Below are 13,879 nucleotides of genomic sequence, written 5' to 3'. Positions count from 1 at the left end.
CTTCTTCTTTTCGTTTCTCCTTAAGCAGTCTATGGGTAGACCGCAATAGATGCCTGTACGGAGAGGTAATCAATAATGACTTAATGTCCTCCAATAACGGACACCATGGGTGGTTCGAGCTCTCCCTTTAGGGCTCCTCTTGCTCGAGAGATCATTCTGCGCGAACTTCTTCTCGCTTTTTTGCGTCCGACGTTATTTGCCTGCCTTCCTCTCGCTCTTTTCTGTTCCTCGCTCCTTTCTCTCTCTCTCTCTCTCTCTTTCTTTTTCTTCTTCTGTCTTCTTTTTTTCGTCGTTTCTTCTGCCGGCTAATATACACCCACGTCCTCTTTGATCGTTAAAACCGAGCATACTTTCGCGGAGGGGTCGTCCTTCTTCCTTCTTCGAGTCCCGATTGGTACACCAACTATTAACCGTCCCGATATTTCTTTGACTCGTGATCCGGTACCGGGAACGACATCGGAATAAATTAAAACGCGTTCTAGCCGGGGAAGGAAATTCGGATTATACCGTTCCGAGTAAAATACGGCGCTTCGATTAGAAAATCACGGAATACGGAGACTGCCCCCCGTCTATTTACGATAACTTTCGCACCGAGCGATTACACGATCGACAACGCGTTGTTGACTAACGTGCCGCGAAAGTATAACTACCTAACCCTGGAATTTATACCCTTCTTAACTGTTGGTTAGTGCATCGATGTATACATTGATAAACACGTTTCTTAGTGGTTCGTTTACCACCACCCTTAAGTGGAGTGTCGAATGGAGATTATGACGTCGAACGAACGATAGTTTCGTATGTCACAGGAACGTGATTATCGTTGACTGTTTCACGTTGGCGTCCAACGTGTGATTATGGGCACTGAATTTACCTAAATATCGGCTACAATTATACATATTGAAGAATACGACTTCTAGGGCCCTTTAATCCCGCCTAATGATATTCTTCGATACATTTAATATATAGCAATTTTCACGCATAAAAATAAACCAACCGGCAACGTGCTCTTACCTACCTTACATTGTACTCTATATAAACTCTCCCGAGAAGTATTACCGTGTAATTAGGGTTCATCTTACGGGCGCACATAAATTCCGCGAAATTTAGATTGACTCCAGTCCGATCATTGAAAGATATTATCGGCCCCGGTAATTTCGATAATGAGACAGAAATTTGAAGCGCGAGTCGAAGGTATTTTTTGCTCCCGTGAACGCGAAACTTTCGGATCGGCATGGCCCGGAGCGGATTCGTGCGCCCTCGAAATCTTGGTCCTTGTTTTTGTCTCGGTAGACCGGAAGCAAAGGTTTACAAGCAAGCGTACGGCGTTGTCACTTACGTTGAGTTATGTAAGTCGCCGAGGGAAAAGGACCTCGGACGTCGCGCGAAACCGGCAGACGTCGTTTCCTCCGCCATGAATTAATCATCCCGCAGCGGCGTATAAATAATTAGCCGACCGTTGCAAAATCGCCGATAAATATTTATGGGCAGCTGCTCGATATGCAAGCGGTAATAGCGATTGTTACACCGTCCGTGGCGGCACTCGCCGAAATAATCGTGGCATCTCTCGCTGTGAATGCCGGGACCCGGCCGATTTACACGGGAAAATAATTCGTTCGGCAATTTTAGCAGTCCGGCCAGAAGTAGCCGATGGAAAAGGGAGAAGCAATCGTTCCGCGTGATCGTGTGTTATCGTTCGAACGACCGCAATCGTTTCCCCTCGCTACTTCCCCCCACACTTGCTCCTCTCTCTCTCTCTCTCTCTCTTTTCTTTTTTTTTTTTTTTTTTTTTTTTTGTAACCTCTTTCGCTCTCTTTGCATCGTTTGATTCCTGTCCCCGTCTCTCCCGCGCATACATGCTCCACGGCCACACACGAATCCTCTGTTCCACCCTCGCGGTTCGCTCTTTTCTCTGCAGATTTTTTCATATTTCTGCCGCTCCATTTCGCGGAGACAGGATTTCACGGATAGTTGATTTCATCTCGTCCGTTTGTTCGAATCTCTTTTTAATTCCCATTGTATCTTCGATTTCGCGAGAACATCTCGCCCGAAGCGGACCGGATTACGATCACGGCCGGTCTAGCGAAAATTGCATGGAATTTTTCTGTCTTAAATGCCAAACGTTATATACGGTAACGAGGGGTTAGAACACGACACCATTTGCCAACGAGCTCGCCGTACCTCTTCTCCGCCATTTTTACCGTTAACAACCCTCCTATGCAGCGAGATTTCGCGAATACTGCCTCGCGCGGCAACTCACGACCTTCGTATAAAGCCAAAACTCGCCGCGTAAATTTCGTCATTTACGTTTATACGTTGCGACATTCGAAAGCGTACGAGCCGTCTGTGGGCGGAATTCATTTCTTCTCTCGTCGGCCATATTATTCTTCACCATGCCATGACGTGTCGGGACCACGAGCTTCCGGTTTATATCGTTTCCCTCTCTCTATTTTTACACCTTCGCTATATAATGCCGAGCATCGGTTTTCCACCCTTTTCTACCAACTTCCGCGACTTCCACATAGGCGTACACGCTTTTATGGATATCCATTTAAGTTTCGCGATGACACCAGCAACGGGTGAGCGCGTTCGACCGAGTAACGCCGATGGTCGCGTACGTTTCGCGTTAAAGCCAACTTATCTGCCTGTTTTTCTTTCCGCTTTTCCCGTTTCTTTTCTTTTCCCTTTTTTCCTCTTCTTTTGTTAGAAAAGAAACATTTCTCTGTGAGAGAACGCCACGGTACACGTAGTATTTTTCTTGGATTACGCGCATGGTGACCATTTGTGCGTCTCTCACGGTGTTCTCCAACGTGTCGTTAACGCTTAGATCCACGTGATCGATGCAAATTACAGAGAAGCGCGCCGAAGAAATTGCATGTCTCATGGGATTCTTCTAGAAAGGATACATAGAAATACGCTAGAATAATGTGTTGTCAATGCTCTTTTTCTTCTCGTTGCGAGGCTATATTTGTCGCGATTGCGCGATATCGCTGCAAATATTGCTGTTACTTTTATCTTTCGTTCTTCCCCACATAAAAATGTTTCTTCTACGTTCGTTACTGCTCACGAGCGAGTTAGAACATGTTATATACAAGCAAATATTGTTCAACGAGCGCATGTCATTATTTGCTGTATCAATGATATCGTAACATCGGAAGTTTCGAAAAGTTATCATTTACCTTCAATCGCCACTTCGCCTTATATTTAATATTTAATATATCCAGTCATGAAACGTCAAAGCTTATGTTTGTATTCTTTTATTATGCGTTTTACTTCAAATATAAACATTCTCGCCAAACTTATTGCGGTAGATTTGTCTGACGACGTTTATCTTGTTCGTTCATCCGTCTCCGATTGTATTTTACAACGAGACGCGTGGAACGCGGCACGAATAGCGGCGTTACATCGCTGCCCCGTTTTATTCCGTTTGTAGATGTTAAAGTCTGCGTTGGTTCGACATAAAAAGGGCTCCTAACAGCTGGAAAACACGCACGTTTACACAGCCACTGTGTTTTCCCAGAGGCGCTCCCAAACTGCCGTGAAAACTTGCGTTTCCTCTTCAATCGCTTCGCGTTACGCGACGTCGAACTCTTTTGAATCGATTCAACTTGAAATGGCTCATATAGTTGTGCAAAAATGCTCTTTCCTTTTGAAGTAAAACCAACGACCTTTAACATTATCTTATAGAACGATTTAAACTAGCCTGGTTTCTTCGATTGTTGGGATAATACAGAACTGTCTGCCTTATTATACGAAGAAGCTGCTTAAAATACAACATACAGGCGGTTTACCTTATAATAACAGGCCAGACATAATTATCCTACGTCGAATGTAATTTCTTTTGCTCTAGACACACTCTAACATTACGAGCACGTATAAGATTCCACGTATAAACGGCATAATATAGCACGTATCTAACACTGTGGAAACTACCGAGTTATTTTCGTCGCGTTCTTCCTTCCATTTATAACTACACATCGATATTTCACTCAAGTGCATTAGCACCTGGATTTTCTTTACGCTCCCACATAAACGATCCAACCTCTAAACAAAATTTCTAATCGTAATACGTCATAAATATAAAAAAATAAATAAATATATATATATACATTTTATATATACTTATACTTCAAAAATTACGTAAGATATCATCGACGAAGAAGACATTCCGTAACACACGCGTACAAGTCTCTCTGAACAAGTCTCTCAATTCTCTCAGTTTGAAATACGGCGAGCAACGTTAAAAAGTGACCAATAACTAACTGCAAAAATTACGACAGTTAAGTCCTCGCGACGGAATGATCCTCAACGTCCCGTAACACGCATCCGGATTATCGGAACGCACGAACCGAGACGCGATCAGCAGGCTTCTCGGGAACGATAATTATCTCGGATCGGTTGATGGGGTTACCTATGTACACCTTACATAGATGACCGCGTGCGTATACCTGGGATATCGTTGGAGATCGGTGCACGGGAGCGCCAGATACGATTATACATTTTCATTGGTGCGTTACTCAGGAAGGGCAGATTACCGTAATGAACTCTAGCGACCCCTCTGCACGGTCCAACGACTCGAAATATGGATAACCGCCACTCACCTCCGCGATTTGTTCCCGCTACTCGCTCTGCTCTCTCTCTCTCTCTCTCTCTCTCGCTTTATCTATCTATCCATGTCTATCTTTTTCTCTCTGTCTCTCCGCATTTTTCCCTATCGACTCTTGGCGAATTTTGCCGCGTCCTCCCTCCGCTCACGATATTCACCTTTCAACCACCCCCTCCCTTCTGCCAGTAACCCCTGTGTCGGTTTTTCCATCGGTGAAGGTAGTCGCGCGAATCGATCCGACGATCTCGCGAATGAAATTATTTCGCCCGAGGAGAAATTCGAGCCGGCGAACCTTTCCCCGCGAGGAATTCAATTTCGTTGCTTCAGGATACCGCTAACCGATCCTAGCTCGATTTTGAGAGAATCGCAGGCGAAAAGAGAGAGAATTGCGCAGACGTCGGTTCTCTGGATATTTTGTGGATAATACGTATTCTAATGGATGGTGTCTTTTATCGCGATCGATTCGTGTTTACGCGTGTAACGTGTAAACAAAACGTATCTACGATACGTCATACTTTGTCTGGAGTAAAACGTGTCTAGATATCGTATGATAGAGATAACTCGATTAATTGTAGATAGCATCGCGTAATGACAAGAACGATAGTATCGATTTGCAATTAGTCTCGATATCGCGGTGCATTGTCATTGTAACCATTCGAACGCTGGATATCCGTTTCACGCGTGGATAAACTAGAACGATAAAACGGTTCGGCGTACCACGAGCGTACCATCTAGCAACCACTGCGTTAATGTAGTCTAATTAAAACAGCATTTATTACAAACATTTTCCCACTCCTCTACTCTATTTCTCTACTTCGACGAACATTCTTTGTGATTCATCTAATTGCAGGTTCGCGAAACAACGATCTTTGGAGAAGAAGAGAACATCGAATGCACAGGATTCAGGCAACTCGACTCTCGATTCTGGAAGAAATTTCCGGACGAGGGAGAATCCCCCTCCGCCGAAAGCGGCGCTCCCTCGTCGGGCCGCGCTTATTGTCTGTTTACAGGGCAGCATCGACCCCATTAATAAAGCCCGAGACGGATGGGCGGTGAAACTCTACAAGCTTTTAATTTCGCGCGAAACGTATACGTCAGGGAAAGACGCGGCGGAACCGCAGGAAAGTGATCCTCCTTCCTTCCTTCCTTCCTTCCTTCCTTCCACGCAGCCAACCAACCCAGCCAGCTCGGCCCAGCCAACCAACGTTCAAGTAGTCACGGGGGTCTTTAATAAAGTGAACTTTAAGACTCCCGCTCGCACGGAGATAAACTTTAACGCGGGCTACCGTCTTTCACCGGCTCGTAGCGAGTCTCTTCTACGTACTAACGTAGGAAATGGCTGTGAGAGAGGACCTAGGCGAGCGAACGAGTGCTGCTTCAAGCGGTGGCAAGTTTTCGAGTAAGTTCGCGCGGTAGAAGGCTATCCTCTCTCTCTCTCTCTCTCAGGCAGCATCTTTTATCCTCTTTTATCCTTCGTCTTTTCCTTGCCCTGTCCGCTTCTCGCACGAACAGGGCAGATAGAATGCCGGTATCCAGAGAAAACAGGACACCCGGATAGTTTTCCGTTAGTTACCCGAACTGACCTCGACCAGCGACTTGTTACGTGGAGCGGAACGACTTGCCCAAAAAGTTACTTCTCCCACGGAGTTCACACTTTACACTTTAGCCCGGGCGCGATTTTACCGAAATTACTATCGCTGTCGTCAAACTGGGACGCGGCGAATATTTCCGTCGAGGCGTGTCCTTTTTCCCACTTCCCGGCGAACCGATACAGGTACTTGGTCCAAGAGCTTACAGTTACGACGTTTGTACAATTTTGGAAATACTCTGTGTTATATATTTGATATATTTTTTAGGACGAGGTACGTGCTGGATGTTTGTCTGGATTAAATAAACACGACTGGCAGTGTATTTTGAGCCATCTGGCGCCAAACAAATATTTAACGCGTGTTACTGTTTCCGTGTTCACTGCGTTTGCTTCGTTGCCTCTTTTGTACGAATTAACGCCACGAATTAGTGCCTTTGTGAAATCAGTCGTTCAGCCCAATTTTTCGGCCGTGTTAATTTCCCTACAAAGTCTGCGATTCTCGTATTTGATCGAATCGTCGGTGAACCAGAACGATCGCGCGTAACGTCGTTTTAATATAGCCAGACACGAATGTATTTTCGAGATTACCAATTAATAGAACCGTTAAAAGCAGCGAAATGTTATATTTGCTAGATTGGAATAGCATAATTATGGAAAAATTTGAAAAATTCCAAATGCCAGAGAAGAGTATTCGAATATCGGAAATTTCCGTAATGCAGTTTGATAATATATCAGTTAAAGGATATTTCTATCGCAGCGAACATGGAAATACTAACGGCATAATTAGAGGAGGACAGAGTGCTGCTTCTCTGAAAGACAGAAGCAGATTAAAAACGAAACTAGCGGTAAATTGCACTTGTTTAATCTTTGAATCATTTAACGTGCACTCTACAACTAATGAAGCTCGATTGCTACGGAAGAAACTGAAAATTTTACACGATTAATTACTATACCTCGTACTTGTATTTTTAGTTTCTGACGAATTTGTCTGGCAAAAATTATCGACGCGAAATCCGTTATCAACGTGACAGGATTAATAGACTTACAAGAGGGAAGTGTGTTAGTATCACAAGGACATTGTTAACTGGATAGATGGAGGCACGGCTATACATGTTCACCCACTTTCCTCTAATGCTCTAATAGCTTCTTTCAATATCTGCTTCCTCCAAGTTTCACGATCTAACCGCACAGTTTCTCGATCGCAAGTTGATGAAGACTTCGACCGTTAAACTGGAACGTCGATATCGCCCTTTACGAACTTTGACAAATATCCGGGAAGCTCGATTAAGCTCGAGACAATAAATCGGGAAATCGAGAGTACCGTGTTTGAAAAATTTGCCCTATAAATCGACCATAAATTTCGAGCGATTACGCAAAATTATACGGGATGATTCTCGATAATTCATTGCCAATTCATCGAGTGTCTAACGAAGTTAATACTTTCTGAATAACAGACGAATTAAAGGGAACGCGTTTTATTTTACGACCGTAGAATATCAAACACTTTGCAAACAGTTTATAGAACAAAATGAAGACGCAAACCAAAACAAATAAAGTATGAATGTACAAGCAAATACGATACTACGTATAAAATACATTTTTATTACTGCCTGACAGCTCGACGATTATTCGCTGCGATCATCGTCTATTCATCACCATCTATCTGGTTTGAAGACACCGGTGTCTGTGATACCTCGTCCGGAAGTAAATTCCATCTACAAAGTCCTCTTGCACGACTGAACTAATGTTATTAGCGGAATTCTGCAATTCACAAGTTGCCAGTTATTTATACGATACTAATAAAGACTCTTCTACTACAGCAACAAATGTGATAATGAAAGAAATTAAATTTTACAAACAACGTTTACAAACTGCCAGTCATTTGATCATTCTATTTTAGAGACAAATCTATAACCTACATCTTTAACTTGAGAATTTACAATCGCTACTATCAGTCAACAAATTATGATGCAAGAGAGCCCACGTAACGATAGTTATTCCATTTTTCGTAACGCTCTAAATTTCAAACCAGGAAACCTATAACCTATAACTTGTAATTTATCGATTCGCTGATCATTGCTTGATAAATTATTGTGCAAGAGGTACTATATATATAATTATAAATATAATTATTTGCGTATCGATACACGGAATCCGGTGACGGTAAGTATTTCCGACAAGACAGCACGCGCTCGCTGCCTGAGAAGCAAAGGGTTCGGTTCGAATCGGAACCCCTTGTACCGCAGTTACTTCGTCTCCGCGTGTTTGCGTTTACGCATCGCACCGTTAACACCAACCGACGAAATACCGAGTGGGGACGTGCAATCGCGATCGTCATACGCGTACGACCCTGTTCGAGGCCAACCGGTGGTTCGTTCCCTTTCCCCGGTTACGCACCCTCTCGAACCATCCTTCTCGCACGGTAACCCTCTTCTCAGCTACTGTTTGGGCCCGTCAGCCATCTAGACTCCGGGAGATGTGCCATTTGAATACGAAATTCGAATACGCTGACGAACCATGCATACATCAGTCTACGTCTGTTTGAACTGGTCCCTGTATGGTAATGCCATAGCGGCGGAGGCGCGGCGCGCGGTTTGCGACGTGGCCGCACCAGCCGATCGCTCGAAACGCGTCACACGGCGCAACGGGGAGAATCGCGTATAAGCCAGATACCAAGTGGTTTCGATAGGTTCCCGGGATCCTTCCTTCTGTCTTCCGTCGATGTTTACTTTCTTCCTTTGTCGATGGATTTGCCCCTGTGGTTGCGACGCGCGTCTAGAAGCGGCCGCAACAGACAGGAAGGTTAATTTGGCAACGAATATTTGTTCGCCGAACGATACACTACAGCTTGTAATTATTTGGAAGATATCGATAATCGATGATTATTTCTTGCATAATGTAAATTTAAGACAGAAGCGATGATAAAACGAGGAGAAGCTATATCGATAATTAATGGAATTTCTTGAACGATTTAGACTCGAGACACATAATAGAACGAAAGGATGGGAATATGGAAGGAAACGACAGGAGAATAATTATGCGTCACACTGTATAATATTTCGATAGTGGGAAATGACGTTTGTAAACGGGTTATATCTACGGAAAATATTTCCGAGAAAATAAAGAAGAAATATAAAATTTCTGAAAACGCGAATGCAAACGTTTTCCCCCTGTAAAAGCATACATACATTCTGTAACGTGGATCTGTCGATGTAACTAGGTCAGATGGAACGTAGCTGTAAATTTCTTGAACGCATGTTTGCGAGAAATTTTCGAGGCGTGTAGCATTTTCGTTTTTAAACGTTGGATTATAATACGGTTCGGTACGCGTTTTGTAGGAAACGAAAGAGGGTAGAAAGTCTCCAAAAGTATTTTTCAATAGTTGAACAATTACGAGTGCTTTTCGACGACATTTCACCGCTGCTTTACGTATAACCTATATCACCGTTTGCCTTATTCGATGCATTAACCGTCGACGAGGTTGAAAGATTCCACCGTTGGAAGAAGAATCGAATCCGTTGAATCGGTATTCAGTTAAACTTCGCGATACGGTAAAGCATGGAAGGAAAATGGAGTCGAAATGTAAGAACGCGATCCTAACACGTATTCGTCGGGCTCACCCTTACGAATTTCGCAAGCCTCACGCCACGAAAAGTCGATCTAACGGCGTGGCTCGGCTCGAGTAAAAAGCTAACTCGAATGTGAAATTTCAAGCGTAGCTTTCAGGCCGGCGAACGGCAGGATTTAGCGATCGGCCGCCTCGGGTCGGGTCGCGTACGCTTGATCCTGAACCGTAGAGAGGTTACGGGATAGAACGGTGAAACGGTGAAAGAGGGAATCGGTGTGGGGAGATCGGGGAAAAGGGAAAAGGGAATAGAAGGACGGGCTGAAGTGGAAGAACGGGGGAAGAAGGAGCCGCAACGTTCGAGGGTTGCGGAAAATGAGAGAGGTGACGCGAACGCGGGGCAAACTTTAAATGACTTTCACTGTTTTCAAAAGTTGAGTTACCAAAGGGAGGTCTCCGCAGCCCCGGCTCTCTGTCTTCCTTACTTCCATCAACGATTTCATCTTCCCTTCTCTACCGTCGTCCTCCGCCTGCCCACTAACCGAACGAGTCCCACTCGTCCTTTCCCTTCGTCGAATCACCTCCGACACCTTCCTCCTCCGCGCGTTCACCCTCGTGCAACACAGCTTGGATGTGCTGTTTACAAACCTTACCCGACTCGTAATGGAACTTTTTCCAAGTTATTTCCGGGGAAAATCAGGTACCATCTTCTGTCCCCGGCGTCCACCTAATTCAGCCTGGCTCGCTATCAAAGAAAATGTTCCGACCTTTGACCGAGCTTTCGTACGATAGCAAGATTCGTGGATGGAACAATATTCCGCCCGTGTGTTTAACTCGCGTTCGTTTATCTTCAACGATAACTGAACGAACGACTACACCTAACGATGGATGCGATTATCGTAGTGTTTTCAAAAGGACGAGAGTGAAAAGGTAAGTATCGAGTTTGTCCGAATCTAAATATGTATTTCTGATTACAAGCCACGACACGGTACTTAGCCGCGAGTCGCGCATAACTCCACAGTCATTCAACAAACGGCAACAACCAATTCCAGCGAATATACCGTGTCATCCACATAAATTACCGGGCACCCGTTTCAAGCCCCGTTTCAAAACCGACTCGCGTAATCGACGATCACGGTGGACGGAGCAACGGCAGCATGACTACGTCCAAAATTCTGGCGAGAAATTCAATGTTATCAGGACCAATTGCCGTCACCGCGACAAATTTCACGTAATTGGAAGGACGAGACCGATCTTGACCATGACGATTCAACGAGCAGCGGGTTAATGCTCGCACTCCGCATGGCTAATAAGTTAATGTCGTCCGAAAGGTCTTCTTAACGAACGTTACAGGGCGGCACGAGGAGCGAAAGGGGTACCGCAGGGATATGGCAGGTTTAGAGGTAGAATATAGTAAACGATAACGACGACGAGGACGATGACGCTACACGTCCAGCGTGCGGATAATGCGCGCGAGGGAACCTGGGAGCCTCGAAAGCCCCAGGAAACTTTCCCTCGATCCTCATTAAAGGCCGACACGGCGACCGCGTCGTGTCTCATAAAACGTCAGAGTCTTCCCTGGTGCCGGATGTGCCGGAACATATCGGATATCATCGGCCGTAGGAAGCAAGAGAAAAAGTAATCTGCGTTCCGGCAAGCCTTTGCAGGTCTGTGCACTTTTCAGTGAAATCGAACACTGGTCGATCCGCTGGTCGGCCACGGCTAACAGATAGACGAGCTTTCGATAAAAATATTATACGAGCACCGATGATATTTCTACCGGTTGCACGACCGATGTTTTTCGTGCTTCTTGTTATTTTCGAACATATACACCGATCCACGGCGCAGGTAGCTGCTTATTACGCGATATCGAATTTCCAATGGATCCGAATGCTCGCCCGAGAATCGAATTACAACGTGCTAATACGATCGTATAAAAATTTCTTTATAGGGAACTAACTCTTGTAAAATCGTTTCCATAACGCGGCCGATTCACTGGTTGCTTTTGGGCCGTCCCACCAGACGAGAACTTTTTTCACAATGGAAAAAGAACCGGAGGGTGAAAGAGGAAGTGGGAAGAACCGAACTGAGGGGCGACAACCCCTCGCGAAATTAGTGTATTCTTCGCCAGTAGCCGGTCGTCGATGTTCGCTTATGGCGACGGAAGCAATCGCTATTCCATGAATAGCAAAAATTTACTACTTGCCGAGGGAACGCCCACCCAAGCACCAGTCGTTCTTCTCCTTTTCTCCTCCTCTCTGTTTCGTTCGGAGGGATGAAAAAGCGTATCCTGACTCTCATTCCAGACAGCGGTGACGCACACCGCCAGAAGGGAGTCGATAATAAATGTCTCCAACAGGCGTTTCAGCTTTCCGAGGAATTAGAGTGCGTGGTACACGCGTGTGCGCCAGCTAAGACACGCAGCAAGAAATCGAACGGCCGTTTTCTATCGGTTGGCGAAACAATTGCAACGGATATACAGATGGAGCGGCTCGCGTGCCCGTGCACCGTCCAATAATTCATGGGCCGAGTTTTTGCGATGCAGTTATTTCCCGTTCGATTTACGATCGCAGTGAAACGTAAGTTACGCTCCCCCGTCGATTAAGCGCGATGCTGTCAATTCCGTAATGTGCCATAAAATTGAATCATTGAGACTCGTCTCGATGCCAAACGGCAAACGAAAGTGGTATCTTTCCTGCGGCTCGCGTCATGTAAATGGATCGTGGAAGGAAGTGTTTTGTCTGCAGACACGAAGAAGCCAAGGTAACGAAATCGCGAGAGAACTAAAGGCGACTATAGAACGGAGAAAGGGACTGTTCTTCTCTCAATTGGGAAAACAATCGATCGCTAATAGCTCCCAGTACTCGGCGAGATACGAGTAAGCGAAGGTACGGTCGAGCGAGGAAAGAAGCTCGAGCCAGAGGAAAAAGGAGCTCGTAAGACCGTCGACGAAAACAAGGGCTTCTTAATCCCTCCTAAATAAGTGCGAGCATTCTCGTAGGTGGCGAACGTTTGTCACTGGGTCGACCCGACGAATTACGCGAACTGTTTCACCCTCTCTTCACCCTTTTACCACCCTCGCCAAGCTCCTTTCCTCTTCACCCGTTTCATCCTTCTCTACGCCCTTCGAAGCTTCTTCTTACCCGTTTACTATCCTTCGTTCCTTTCGTCTCAGTTGCGTCGACCAATTGAATTAAAACAGATCGCATCGATCTTGAGCGAACTTCTCGACGTGTAAGCTCGTATATATCCTACGAGCGTTGAGAGTTCTATTAATTCCGGCTGTTCGTTAGTAATGGAAATTATTCTGGATCCACGGCGCCGTAGTTACGGTGCTCGATGCGCAAACACCTCGGAGCTTTATCGCTACTTTAATCAACGACTACTTCGATTAATTATGCCGTACATAATTCATACGGAGCAGTCAGGTTCGGGGCATAGCTGGCCAGACGAGGTCTGGCTTGACCGTCTCGTTCGATTCGTACCGGCGAGGATTGGCCGTTGGGCACGTTTAATGCCGGCAATAATAGCCGTATCGGTTAATCGCGTGTACACAAACAACGGGAGCGATTCAACGGGACGAAAGTAAAGTTATAGCGGTATCCAACCAGCGGTCGCATGACCTTCGATGGAATCCCGCGGACAGGTTCGCGAGCGCCCCGTACTCTGATTACCTTCAGCCGCGCACGAATCGATACTTCACCGTTATAATTGTCGAGTGTTAGCGCGAATCAAATATCGAGAGCACGCTCTGTTGGCACGCTCCTAGCGATCGTGATCCTCTGAACGGTAACTATAAATCGCGATGGAAACCAGGATTAAAGACCACCTTGCTGGGCTTCCTGTAATTTTCTAGCTATCGAAGAGAAAAAACAATTAAAAACACGATAAACAAGAGAAGCAGGTCAACGACCTAGAAAACTGTAATTAACAACGCTTTCTGTAATTTCTCTAATTACAGGCAGAGAGTATTCGCACGTTTTTCACCGTTCCGAGCCTACCCTATCGATCACAGATATCGAAACAACCTGTCCTCTAATTAAAAATGTCGAATCAACGCGCACCACTCGATTGCTTGCGCGGTGTAACAAACTTTCGAGACGCGTTCGTCCATCAAACGGCC

The sequence above is a fragment of the Bombus vosnesenskii genome, unplaced genomic scaffold (assembly GCF_011952255.1).
Source record: "Bombus vosnesenskii isolate JDL3184/JDL3185 unplaced genomic scaffold, Bvos_JDL3184-5_v1.1 scf7180000013264, whole genome shotgun sequence".
Taxonomy (NCBI): Eukaryota; Metazoa; Arthropoda; class Insecta; order Hymenoptera; family Apidae; genus Bombus; species Bombus vosnesenskii.
Note: the sequence above shows the minus strand (reverse complement) of the source record.